The sequence below is a fragment of the Heteronotia binoei genome, chromosome 8, assembly GCF_032191835.1.
Source record: "Heteronotia binoei isolate CCM8104 ecotype False Entrance Well chromosome 8, APGP_CSIRO_Hbin_v1, whole genome shotgun sequence".
NCBI classification, from domain to species: Eukaryota; Metazoa; Chordata; class Lepidosauria; order Squamata; family Gekkonidae; genus Heteronotia; species Heteronotia binoei.
Window position 1 is genome coordinate 44,778,586 of NC_083230.1, and position 14,132 is coordinate 44,792,717.

General features: G+C 46.2%; 1 pseudogene; it reads right to left on the bottom strand.

Annotated features, from left to right (window-relative positions):
• Positions 1–11,502: 11,502 nt before the first annotated feature.
• Positions 11,503–12,994, bottom strand: LOC132575711 (adenomatous polyposis coli protein 2-like; annotated as a pseudogene).
• Positions 12,995–14,132: the final 1,138 nt, after the last annotated feature.

The following is a 14,132-nucleotide window of genomic DNA, read 5'->3' on the forward strand; positions in this document are numbered from 1 at the left end:
TACAGCTGTTCCTTTATGTATAAAATGGCAGTCTATTCCAGGATAAGAATGAGAAAGCATAGCAAAACATAAAATTTACAAGCTGTATCTAAGGAACACACAGTATGCAGGAACCAGTTGCAAAAAGGGCTATAAATGTTAAGAGTCCAGAAGTTGTAAGTTCCCTAGCGAGTGACTTGACTAGAAACACCTTATTTTTAGAAGGTACGCCCCTTCCAACACAGCTACTCTGTGGATAGTAAGCAGCTTACTGTAGCATTTCCCAAAATGGGGCAGTCCTCCTCTTTTAAAAAAATTGGAATGTGTAGTAGTACACATAAAAATGTATATTGTGTAGAAATCTCAGTGGGTATATTATCCAGAACTCTGGATCAAGATGAAGTGTGAAATAAAGACATCAGCAACAGTAAAGAATTTATAATGGTGTGATAACAATAAGACAATATAAATACCAAGGGGAAATTCCAGCTGCAAATCAAAGCTCTGTCCTACAGAATAATAAGTATTCACAAGTTTTAACTTGTTTGCAAATCTGTGTAAGAAGACAAACTGGCTGACATGCCATAAATGATATATATTGTTCTAAGATCAAAATAATTCAGCTTACAGTACAGATCAGTAGCTTCAGCTAATTATTTATCTGAATAATACATTGGCAAATAATACTGTGTAATCCTAAATATGACTATAATAAAGGGTACAACTGTATTAAAACATGCCCACCAGTGGCATCCAATGATGTGTTAAGATGTACATCTAATCAATGTTATACATGAACCTTATAGTGACTAGTGAATGAAAGAAACAAATCTTTTTGAACAGTAAAGCTTTCTTGTGTTTGGTGAAACAGGATGTTTCTATGAAGAATGTCTTAGGAACTGCTGTCATAGGTATCACAGCTGATTCACACATTAAAAAGACTTTATAGTCCTATGAGTAATCACACATGCACTGAGAGTTCCATGCTTCCAAGGCATTGTGTGGCTCTGATTTAGCTTGGAACCATGACACACATGGGAAGAGGCTTCAGCCTCCCCACTCCATGCTATTTCCCAAACCAGAAACAACAACAGGGAACAGCTATTTGCTCTGCTGTGAAGATGACATGTAGCCATCAATAGACAAAAGTGATTCAGAAAATAGCAATTCCCCTGGGCCATCAGGCTGGGAAAACAGCACAAGGGGATGCTGAAGTCCTTTCTCTGTGCATGCTGCAATTTTATTTATTTACTTGGAATAAGGCCCATTGTGAAGAAAAATACAATGGGCTCTGGGCAAGTGCCCCCCCCTTCCTACCTACCCAATTGAAGGCATTCACTCCCCCCCATCTCAAGGGGTGCTGTTCTCTGCCATCCGGAGAGCAGTTGTAATTCTGAATGATCTCCAGCTGCCAACTGGAGGTTGGCAACTGTGATTCTCCAAGGGGAAATGGCATTGTACCTGTCTGAGATCCCACCTTTCTTCAAACCCACCCTATCCAAGTGCCCCCCCCCTAAATCTCCAGGAATTTCCTAACTGGGAGTTGGAAACCCTATCTCCTTCCCTTTATCTGCCCCTCTGACTTCAGGTTTCTATCACTTTCCCCCTCCCTGTGGCCTCTATATAGGCAAAGGACAGTTTTTCTTCACAATGGGGTGGGGGACCAAGGCAGCTTACATCATTCTCCTCTCCCCACTTTGATCTGCACAAACAACCCTGTGAGGTAGATTAGGCTGGAAGTGTGTGACTGGTCCGAAATCACCCAGTCAGCACTGGACCTGCTGGGCCTGCAAAAAAAAAAAAAAACCCTCCACCACTTGGAGTGTAAGTCTGTGTTTCACATCAGTCCTGTTATGGTGGCATTGCCAAAATGGCACTGAGTTCTGCTGAGGGAATGTACTAAAAAAATGACAGGATTGTCCATTGGAAACAATGGAGAGTCCTGAAAGCCTATTGGAATAATGGGAGCTGGTGTAGCAAGAAAATAACCAAGCCGCACACATTACTGGTATGAAACAAAGTATTTTACTTCTGGTACCATAAGCAGGGTCCAGTTGAGCATCATAGCTCCAAAAATACTGAACCTCTCCCCCTGATCCTCAGGCCGTCTTTTTAAGCACAAAGCAAGCTTAGCAGGCAGGCCCCACAAGTTATCTGATTCAGCATTCTCCACTCCTTTGCTCTTCTTCTAGTACTTTTCCATACCTCCTGTCTCCATGAGTTATCAGCTCGAGCAAGAAGCTTCTCAGTAAGGCCTCTTTGCGTTATCCAATACACATCTGTGAATCCACACCCACTGACGGCTGTCTGAGCTTCTAACGAACAGTTCTTCAGACACCCTCTTTTTAAAGACAGAAACATGCTTTCATTCATTATTAAAGGGGTATTCATTAATTATTCAAGGATCCCCCTTCACTCCCCCCTTTCAAACTCTGAAAGCTTATTTGTGTCTGAAAGAGTCTGACCATTATTACACAAATTAATGAAATATTGTTTCCTTTCCTCTGGAGACATGTACAAGATGCTGACATTTTTTTTTCAAAGAGAGTAAGTGCCTTTACAGCATTATTAATGCTGTACCTTATAACTGAAATTAAACATGGTAATAGCCCTAAACCTCCTAAGGAAATACCAATTAAGGATAAAATACGCTTCCAATCTCCCATAATTTGTCCAAACCATGATGCATCCAAATTTTTCCATGTTTACATGAGCAATTTTACGAATTTCAGATGCTGTATTCTGCACAGCCTCTCCATTATCATCTATATTAAGACAGCAATTTGAAAGATTAAACTTCCCACAGACACCACCTTCTTCAGACAGCAAATAATCCAGAGCCAAACGGTTCTGATATATGGCTGCATGCATCTGGGTCCGCTGTCTAGCCAACAGTTCTAAAGCCATGGCTGTTTGATTCATAATGATTTCTACCACAGCTTGCAATCTAATAATATGGTTAAGCATATACACAGGTGTTCTATAACCCCAAGACCCATCTTGTGCCCAAGTAGCTGGGCCATAGTATTGAATGATCCGCTGTGGGGGCCATTCATCTCCCCACTGCGTACCTCCGATGTCCAAGGAACGTTTTGATCTAACATAATCATCAAACACTGGGGTCTCCAAAGCAGACCCAACATTTAATGGCAAAAGAAAGAAGCTGGGATGTATTGTTCCAATAATGCAAGTCCCATGCCATCTCCTGGGCAGGAGTGTATAAGCCCTTTTACCACAGATCCAATATAACCCTTCAGGAGCCATCCATTGCTCAGAGGAATCTGAAGCAGCATTAGAATATTTATTTATACTGCTAACATTTTCCCATGACTGAAAATCCTCTATAACAGCACCATTCGCCTCTACCCATTTTGGTTTTTCCTTAGTGGAGCTAACTAACAAAGTTCGGTGACACGAAGTGTGCCCAACATGCTTTCCATTCATCCACAGCACACCCTGGGAAATGCATAATTCTCCATTCACCACCGTCTGCAATTCCCAGATCTTTCTCTCTTCTGGCCTTGACTCTGATCTAGGTTTATTCCATCCATCTAGGTCAGAAAGCAAGACCTCAATGCCAATCCAAGGCCATCTCTCACTCATTAGTGGACCTCCGCACACCCAACAGTTTGAAATACTTAGGGAGGCAGCTATTTGCTCAGCTAAGGCTATAAAAAGATTACTCAGAGGTTCTGGAATGACAAATTTCTTGTCCTGAGCATCATTAAGAACAGTCTTATACAAAATTTTCTTATTCTCCTGTACAAGTAGCTTAGGCTTAAGGTTGGGCTTTTTTATCTGGTTAGACTTTAAATCAACCGGCCAGCATACCCACTGTGACATCAGGCAGCGGAAACTTCCTCTAAAAGCTATTGTCCTACTTGATCCAGGATATTCTATTTTTGCTTGATAATAAGACACTCCACGTTCTACACAAACTATCTGAGTGTTAGGTTTTATGCAGACTCCATGCACTCCCTTAGATTGAACACACAACATATATTTAGAATCCTTTCCTTCCCAGCATCTAGTACATTGCACCGCTTAAGTACAGCACATTAGCACACTGGCAAAAATATAGCAAGAAAGCACAGCAATAAGAGCTTTTGAAGTCCTACAGCAAATGCTTATAGCAAAATAGCACTATTGTAATAATATATTCAATATAGAAAAATAAGCAATTCAAGAAGTTCAACAAATTAATATAAAGGAATATCTAACTCTGTATGGCTCCAGAAGACTTCCTCAAGCTTCGGCCATGCGTAGACCAGCCAGCTTCCGGGTGTGGCTGGAGCATGGCTGCTGACTTTCAACAGTCTTTACTGAGTGGCATAAGACCAATGGATCCATGCTGCTACACCTTGTACCTTGACGGCTGTAGGGGAACTTAAAAGGACAATGAATGGGCCCTTCCACCTAGGCTGTAAGGTCTTTACCCTCCAGCTTTTTACCCACACACTATCCCCAGGCTGGTAAGCATGTACAGGAGAATAAATTTGATATGGCAAAGTTTCAAACACATACTTATTCACCTCCTTTATAGCTTTGCCCAAGGCTTGCAATTCCTCAAAAGTTATAAGGCTCCCCAACTGAGAAAGGTCACCTCAATCTCCTTGGACTATGGGGGGGGGGGTGTTTCCATAAACAATCTCGAAAGGTGACAGATGAAGTCGTTTGTGAGGCAAACAGTGCAACCGAAACAATGCAATTGGCAACATTGTAGTCCATGGCAAATGGGTTTCCTGACAGAGCTTAGACAAGGCATTCTTCAAAGTTCTATTAGCCCTTTCAACTTTTGCTGAACTCTGTGGGCGGTAGGCTGCATGCAATTTCCCGGTAATACCAAGCAACGTAGACACACCCTGTACAGTTTTCTCTATAAACGATGATCCATTATCGCTCCCGATGATTACAGGTAAACCAAATTTAGGCACAATGTCTTTTAATAAGGCTTTTACAACCTCATTGGCTTTCTCAGTGCATGTGGGGTAAGCTTCAATCCATCCAGACATCGTACAAGCAAATACAAGCATGTAAGGGTAATGTCCAGCTTTGGGCATCTCAGTGAAATCCACAACTAGGGAGGAGAAAGGTGTTGCTCCCACTGGCTGACTCCCAGGGAGTTGAGTGGGACCCAAACTTGGATTATTCTTTGCACATGTAACACATTGTGCAGAGGCTTGGATTGTCAGTGAACTCACACAATTAATATATGCCCACTGACTCACAGAGTGTTCTAGTGCAGTCTTTCCATAATGTGTTTCCTCATGCAGATTCTGAATTAATGGCCATGCAACAGCTTCTGGAATATAAATTCTGCCATCATGGAGAACATACCAGCCATCCCTTCGTTTGGTTACTGCCCCTTGAGTTTGAACCCACTGCTCCTCAGCTAGTGAATACCAAGGACTCCATTCGGTTAAGGAAACTTGAAAAACAGGCAGAATTTCTGTGCTTCCCTGATAAGGCTTTAGTGCTGCCCCCTTAGCTGTTAAATCTGCCTTCCGATTTCCTCTTGCTACAGGACTTAGGGGCCTCTGATGGCCCCAGCAATGGATGACAGCTTTGTGCCAAGGTGCCCAGACAGCTTTTAACAATTCCAAGATCTCTTTACCATTTTTAATTCCTTTGCCACTCGCAGTAATTAAGCCTCTCTCTTTGTATAGGGCTCCATGGGCATGCAGCATCATGAAAGCATATTTAGAGTCTGTGTAAATATTTACTTTAAGTCCCTCTGCTAACCTGAGTGCTCTGATGAGGGTAATTAACTCAGCTTTCTGTGCAGGTTGAAACAGGCAGCGGTTCTGCTTCTATCACTGTTTCTAGAGTGACTGCTGCATATCCTGCTCTGCACTTCCCATCCTGGATAAAGCTACTCCCATCAGTATAATATTCAATATCAGGATCTGAAAATGGAACATCTTTCAGATCTGGCCGGCTGGAAAATACTTCTTCCATAACCTCTAAGCAATCATGCTCCAATGCATCAGCAGGAGTTGGCAACAAAGAGGCTGGATTCAGAGCTGACACAGTCACTATTTTCACTCTGGAATTTTCACACATATGCGCCTGCTATCTGACCATATGGGCATTGCTGAACCAGTAGTTCCCTTTGTGCTCCAGAAGGGCTTGCACATAGTGGGGAACTCTTACTTCAAGTTAACTTCCAAAGGTAAACTTGTCTGCCTCCTTCACAAGTTCTGTGACAGCTGCTACTGAGCACAAACAGGGGGGCCACCCTTTTGCTACAGTGTCTAATTGCTTAGACAAATATGTCACCGGTCTGGGCCAGGATCCCAGCAATTGAGTTAGAATGCCTGCAGCTATTCCTTCTTTCTCATGCACATACAGACTAAAGAGCTTGTCAGTATTAGATAGTCCCAGAGCTGGGGCCTGCATGAGCTGGTGTTTTAAAGCTTCAAAGGCATTTTGACATTGCTCTGTCCATTCAAAAGGTGCTTTTTCTCCCCACCCCCTTAGTGGCTTTGTATAAGGGCTTAGCTGTTATGGCAAAATTGGGGAGCCAAATTCTGCAGAACCCTGCTGCTCCTAAGAATTCCCTCAGTTGGCACCTGGTGGTGGGCACAGGAATGGCACACACAGTCTCTTTTCGCTCCCTGCCTAGCTGCTGTCTGCCCTGGAATATATGGAAGCCTAAAAATGTCACTGCCTCTTGGCATAGCTGAGCTTTCTTCTGAGACACTTTATACCCAGCCTCAGTCAGAAGTGTTAGCAGGGCAGCAGTGGCACCTTGGCAAGTCTGTAACTCTCTGACCCCTATCAGAATATCATCAACATACTGAAGGCACACAACTTCTCCTGGCACAGTTGGGAACCGGCTCAAGTCCTTACTGAGGGCATTACCAAAAAGGGTGGGCGAATTTTTGAACCCCTGAGGTAAACAGGTCCATGTATATTGTAGCTTTCAACCAGACTTTTTTTCTTCCCACTGGAAGGCAAACAGTGGCTGACGGCTGTCTGTGCTTCTAACAAACATTGCATCAGACACCCTCTTTTTAAAGGCAGAAGCATGCTTTCATTAATTATTATAGGGGTATTCATTAATTATTCCGGTACTCCTGGGGAGGGGAAGGTATGATGGTGGTAACAGGCAGAATTATAAGAGAAGGAGGCTGAGACATGATAGTGCTCGACCACCTTCCAGCCTGTGTCCCATCCCGGCGGTGATAGGTAGTGGGGCCAGGCAAAATTACTCACCTCCATCACTGGTGTTATGTAATGCCAGGTCCATTAATAATAAGACCTCCACCCTTCGGGAATTCCTGCTTGAGCAGGACATGGACCTGGCATGCGTGACCGAGACCTGGGTGCGCGACGGAAAGACCGTAGCTCTCTTCCAGATGCCCCCCCCAGGATACTCGGTCTTTCACCAGTCACAGACTAGCGGGCAGGGAGGGGGGGGCACTATTCATACAAGAGGCTTACTCCTTCCGGGCTCTCCCGGCCCCGGAGATCAAGGGCATTGAATGTGCTGGTCTGGCGTGGGACGTTGGGGAGGGGTTGGCGATCAGGCTGGTGTACCAACCACCTAATGCACCAGCTAGCGCCTTACCATCCCTGATGGAGGCCGCAACAGTCTGGGCATTGGAGCACCCAAGGCTTCTGATCCTGGGTGACTTCAATGTTCATGCCGATGATGTGACCTCCAATCAGGCGATGGACCTGGTGTCATCCATGGTGACACTAGGACTCTCCCAAATTGTTGCAAAGCCCACTCACCAGGCGGGGCACATGTTAGACTTGGTCTTCGCAGCAGGAGTTTCAGTGAACGATTTTACTGCTATAGCAGTGCCATGGTCGGATCACTATGCCCTCAAGGCTCGTATGGATGTCCCACCCCAAGCCTGTTTAGGTGGCAAGCACATTTTAGCTTGCCTGCGGAGCCTGATGGACCCAAAATGGTTCCTGTCAGCGCTGCGGGATCCCTGGCTTCCTGGCGATTCCTTAGATGACCTGGTGGAGTCCTGGAATGATAGGCTCTCCAGAGCCATCGATGAGATCACACCTAGGCGTCCTCTGCGCCCTTGCTTAAAGCCGACACCTTGGTATAACCAAGAGTTGTGGCAATTAAAACAGGGACTCAGAAAACTAGAGAGGCAATGGCGGCGTACTCGAGACGAAGCGACTAGAACATCTTATAGGGAGTTTATGAAGTCCTATGAGATGGCATTCAAAGCCACAAAGAAAACATACTTTGTGGCTAAAATTGCGTCTGCAATTTGGCGCCCAGCACAACTGTTCAATACAATTCGGACCCTTACAATGCTGCCACAAGGCAGACCAAATTCTAATGAATTGGAGATTGTCTGTGAGGCTTTTGCAAATTGGAGTAGCAGAAGTGTTCTGGGAGTGAAATGATAGCCTCTAGGAGTAGCAGAAGTGCTGGGTTTGCACTGCCAGAGTGGCCCTGGATCTACTGGGCAAATTGCCCTGGTTCTGCTGGGTTTGCAAAAATGGCCCCCACTAGAAAGAAGCCCTGGAAGAGTGTTCCCCATTGTTGCTGTCTTCCCATCCACCCACCCAAGTGAAAGCATTCACTTTCCCCTGCCCTTGGTGTCTTTCCACCCCCCCCCCACCCCATCCTAATACCACCCACTCAAAATGCTTCTTCCTCTTAACTACCCTGCACCCTTGGCATGCCACTACCCCCTCCCGCCCATGACATTCACTCACCCACACCCTTGCTATCTTCCCACCCACCCCCAATTCTTGGTGTTCACTCACCCTCCACCCTTGCCAACTTCCCACCCATCTTCCTAAGACAGCTTACATCATTCTCCTCTCACAGCCCCATGAGGGAGGTTAGGCTGGAAGTCTGTGACTGGTTCAAAATTACCCAGTCAGCTCCCACAGCCAGAACTTGGGTCTGGCAGGCCCCACTCTGAAGGCGTGACTCCCCTGCCTTCCTCAGACTCCACCACAGAACCTGGAACTGGTAGCCATAGTCAGGACTGGCCCCAGTGAGTTCTGCCTCAGAGGCCTATAGTGAGACCTTTCAGACCAACAGTCTCTTTCTAATGATGTTGTTGGCCTTAAGCACAGGACTTCAATCTCTGTGTCTCTCTGTATTTGGTCTGTTGGCACAGGACACCATTTTCCCCCTTTCCAAAGGAGTTCTCAGCCAATCAAAGGGAGCCTTTCTCTGGCTTGTCTCCTGCCTTCTCCCTCCCTCAGTCATTCTAGGCTAGGATTTCTTTCTGTGCTCTGTGAATCAGTGCAACAGGCAGCTCAGCCAATGGGAGAGCAGGGAAAGCCAATAACTGCCAGAACTAAGTTTGGTTGCATTTCACTGAGAGAATCAGCTTTGCTGGCTAGCAACAGCCACTTAGGTGGGAGAGAGGAGCAGGGTGAACCACTGGCACATACCGTATTTTTCGCACCATAAGACGCACCCCCCCCCCAAAAAAAAAGTGGCGAAAAAAGTGTGTGCATCTTATGGAGCGAAGGTACCGGTACCTACCTTCCTGGGGAGGGGGCGATCCGCTGCCTCCGCCTCTGATCCCGGCGCTTCCCCCGCACCTGCCTGCCTGGCTCCAGCTCTGACGCTTACAGCAAGCGCCAGGATCGCGCCCTCTGCCCTCCAATCCCGGCGCTTGCTGTAAACATCAGAGCTGAAACCAGGCAGGCACAGAGGAAGCACCCGCCCCCTCCACAAACCCAGCGCTTTGCGAGCGCCGTCTGTGGAGAGGGCAGCGTGCTTCCTCCGTGCCTTTCTGCCTGGCTTCAGCTCTGACGCTTACAGCAAGTGCTGGGATCGAAGGGCAGAGCTGTAAGCATCAGAGCTGGAGCGTCAGAGCTGGAGCCAGGCAGGCATGGAGGAAGCGCCGGGATCGGAGGCAGCGGATCGCCCCCCAGGAGGAAGGTGTGTCCTATCGTCCGGAGCGCCTTATGGTGTGAAAAATATGGGTAAATACTCTTGATTGATAGTTTGACGGGCCAAAGATTGATGCAGTGCAATCCCACCCAATCCCAACCAATGAGGGAACTGGGATTTCCCAACATGAAACTGGTTTTATGTCCATACATTTCTGAACATTTATATCCCGCTCCTCCAAAAACAGCTCGGAGTGGCTTCCAACAATATTAAAATCAGTACAATAAATACAATAAAATAAGTACATATCAATAAAATCATATCATACTATAAAACAGGTGTTGTATACAGCAGACTACAGTCAATAATAATGATAATGGCCATGTGGCCTGTTGATCTTATGTTAAGCAAAAGTATTGTTATTGCTAAGAACCCACAGGGAGACCTATCACTCTTGCCAGAGGCATCAAGATATTAGCTGAAGGCCATCTGGAAAAGCTCAGTCTTACAGGTTCTGCAGAATTGAAGCAAGTCCCGCAGGACCCTGGTCTCCTCTGACAGCTCATTCCATAGCATTGGAGCCAGAGCTGAAAAAACCCTGGCTCTAGTCAAAGCCAGCTTGGCTTCTTTCAGGCTGGGGATAGATAAACCCACACACACCTGGGAAGCACAGAATTTATAGTACACATCATGATATTGGATTTATATCCCGCCTTCCACTCCGAAGAGTCTCAGAGCAGCTCACAATCTCCTTTATCTTCCTCCCCCACAACAGACACCCTGTGAGGTGGGTGAGGCTGAGAGGACTCTCACAGCAGCTGCCCTTTCAAGGACAGCTTCTGCCAGAACTATGGCTGACCCAAGGCCATTCCAGCAGGTGCAAGTGGAGGAGTGGGGAATCAAACCCAGTTCTCCCAGATAAGAGTCAGTGCACTTAACCACTACACCAAACTGGCTCATGCGATACTTACACATCCTTATGGCCAGCAGGACTCTGTAAAATGTGAATTCACCTACAAGTAATACCTTGCCTCTCCTCCTGTTAAAAATAGGTTAGGCTGACATGTCATGGATCTCCAAATTAGATCAATGAAAAACATGTTGACTATTGTAACACACAGTGATTTACATGTATGAAAGGATCATCAAATAAAAAATATCACTGATACAGTTTTCATGCCATTTCAAGCACACCTACTGCAAGGAAAAAGGTACTAGAAACTATGTTTTCACAGTTGCTGGCTCTCATGATTTTTTTTTTTTTGAGCCCTCCTATGGGAAATCCATCAGGACCATACCTATTGACCTTTTGTGCAGAGCAGTTAATATTTTTTTAATTTTATTTAGCTTCTTAGCGGGTTTGTATCTGTGTCAAAACACACAAGAGGGAGAATCCACAGCTGTTGTTATTATTGTTACTAAATGCCCAGCTGCTGATTTATAATAATAAACTTAATAAAATGCTACGTAGGTTCTTTTTGGTCAGGGTGTTACCAGGTCCCAGGTCTACCAAGTAAAAGGCAAAACTTATAGAAAAATATATAGACTTTATTTACAAGATAAAAGGGAAAGGAAAACACAAAATATCCAATGACAGACTCAACAGTGGCAGCATCAGCGATGAAGGAACACCTGAGACCATGCACCAGAACAACTTTCTTAGATTTCAAAGATGAGCTGCACTGGTATCAGAAATGCCTCATTGGAGGTTTCTTGGTGCTCTGGCCTTTCAAAGTCTGCTTCTCCATGGTATCAAAGGTCTCTGCCAAGTGCTTGGCATCCAACTCAGCCTCCAGAGCTTTCTGCTTCTGCATGTAAAGCAAGGGCATGCAGGATCCAGGGCAGGTGACCATGGCATCTTTGTATTTGAGGGGCCAATTGGTGAGGAGGTTCCTGAGGACAGCTGCACTCCCCATGGCTATCATCTTGTGCTTGGAGTGGACCAAGTTCCGGAGCATGCTGACCGCCCCCAGGTCCCACAGCAGCTCCTGGTCTTTAGAACTGCAGGCAGAGAGGTTCCAGAGAATTCTGCAGGCGTTGCTGATGATGGTCAGGCTGTGGGCTTTGAGGTGCTGCAACAGTGTCTGAAGGCAGTTGTGATCCCGCAGGACTTGCCGGTAGTCTTCTCTGGTGGCGATGAGGCTGGAGACATTCCTCAGGATTCCCCCTCCACTCTCAATGATGGCGTGTGAGTTGCTCTGGCACTTGTAGGTGAGTGTGCTTACGAGGAAGCTGAGGGCACCTTCCACCACACTGATGGCTGCTTTGTTCACCATGCTGTGAGCAGGGCACTCAGCACGCTCTTCAGGGTGGATTCCTTGGTGGCCCGCAAGGCACACTGCACAAGAGCCGTCACGCTGCCCACCTCCCTCAAGACTTTGTTGCTGTTCATGTTGGCTCACCAGGAGAGATTATGTAGGATGCTGGAGACCACCTGGCGCAACTCATTGTCGGCCACCAGTTGCACCACAATCCTTTGCATGCATCTTTGTGGGAGCATAAGGTGGCCTTGTTGACCACATCTCCAAAGCTGAGGTTGGTCAGCACCATGCCAGCATAGCGTCTCAGGGTCAGGTTCAGAGGGCCACTCATCAGTTTGTTCATCTCGTAGTCAACCTGCAGCAGCTCTGCAATGGCCTGTAGCCCAGCCAGCTCGTTCATGGCACGGCGGTACTCCTTGTCAAACAAGAGCTTCATGATGGCACAAGTTGCTTGGCAGATCTGTGGCTCAATGAGAACAGGACCTGCACCCTCCTTGGGGGTCTTTACCCCTTCCTCATGGTGCATGTTGAGCCAGTCCCAGCAGGTCTCCATGTAGGAGTGGATTTGTTCCAAGACGTGCAGCACCTGCATCTCCTTCTTGGCTTGCCCCTCATCAGGCTTGGAGAAGATGATGTTGTGGAGGGTGGCATTGGCCCTCATGCGGCAATCTTTCCTCGCTCCTTCATGGCCGCTGGGGCTCTCCTATGTCCCCAGTTCCTGGTCCGCATTGTGGATGAACAGAGGCAGGCAGCCCGATTTCCACATGGCCAGGCAGCTCTCCTGGGAACTCGACATGGCCAGGAGGGTGTGGGACATCTCCTCTTTGTCCCGGGTGGCCAGCATGGACAGCAGCCAGAAGACCAGCTCCACCTTGTCACTGCTCAAGGCATACCATTTGCAATTACTTTTTTTTAGCATTGCAACCAAATGCTAAACACAAGATATTTTATTTCTGGGTTTACTGGGTGCCTTCCAACCATTGCTCTTGTCTTTATATTTTAAAAGAGCATCTGAGCCAGCATGTAACTGTCAGTGGCATTTCTCCATTTACTATGTTATCGGTAAAGTTTAAAGCAAGCAGTTCCTCATTTATTGTAAGAGGCTTAACCACTCGTGGAGCTTAGACTTCCCTCCTGCTCAGTATCAAAAGCTACCGCAGTAATCTCTAGCTCCAGCACCACAAAGAATTTACTAATCCTGACCCTCCAACTGAGCTAATATGCCGCAGCACTTTTGTGTCCCCTGCAACTGAGCATTCCTTATCATGTTCATTGATACATATTTTATTTTTTGTGGTAAGAGAGGCAAATTATACATATTTTATTGATGAAGAGAAACCACAGAGCAGTGAAGTGACATTTTTATTTGGACCAATTAGAACTTTTTAAAAAATGCCTAATGCACATTATTCAATCTCTCAATAAAAGGGTAAGTCTGTAAACCTAATTTACAAACACTCTATCTGCATAGGGCTCACAGTTGTGGGCTCATAGTAGCCCCAAATAAAAGGTTCTGACTTTGCTAAGCTGTAACAGCAAAGTATTTTTAAGTGCAAGTGAACTCCCCTTGGCTCAATTTGGACTGTTTCTAGTCAAGTTGCTCCTCCTTGACTTCCTTACAGCAGCACTGTTTCCAGGAGCATTCAAATCCTTTCTTATGTGTTTTTCCCTGTGTCACACACTAGGGGCCTAGGAGGGCCTTCTACTGGCTGCCACCACTCTGGGGTCTGTATGGGAGGACTTAGAGCACCCAACCACCCTTGTCTTACTTATGAATAAATACCTCTTAACTCTGACCAAGGAGACATGAAAACCCAGGCAGTATAACAACAAAAGAAGTTTATTATTAGTGCTCTAAAACAATGTGGGTGATAGAATCATAGAGTTGGAAGGGACCTCTAGGGTCATCTAGTCCAATCTCACACAGTAGGGGCCTAGGAGGGCCTTCTACTGGCTGCCACCACTCTGGGGTCTGCATGGGAGGACTTAGAGCACCCAACCACCCTTGTCTTCCTTATGAATAAATACCTCTTAACTCTGACCAAGGAGACATGAAA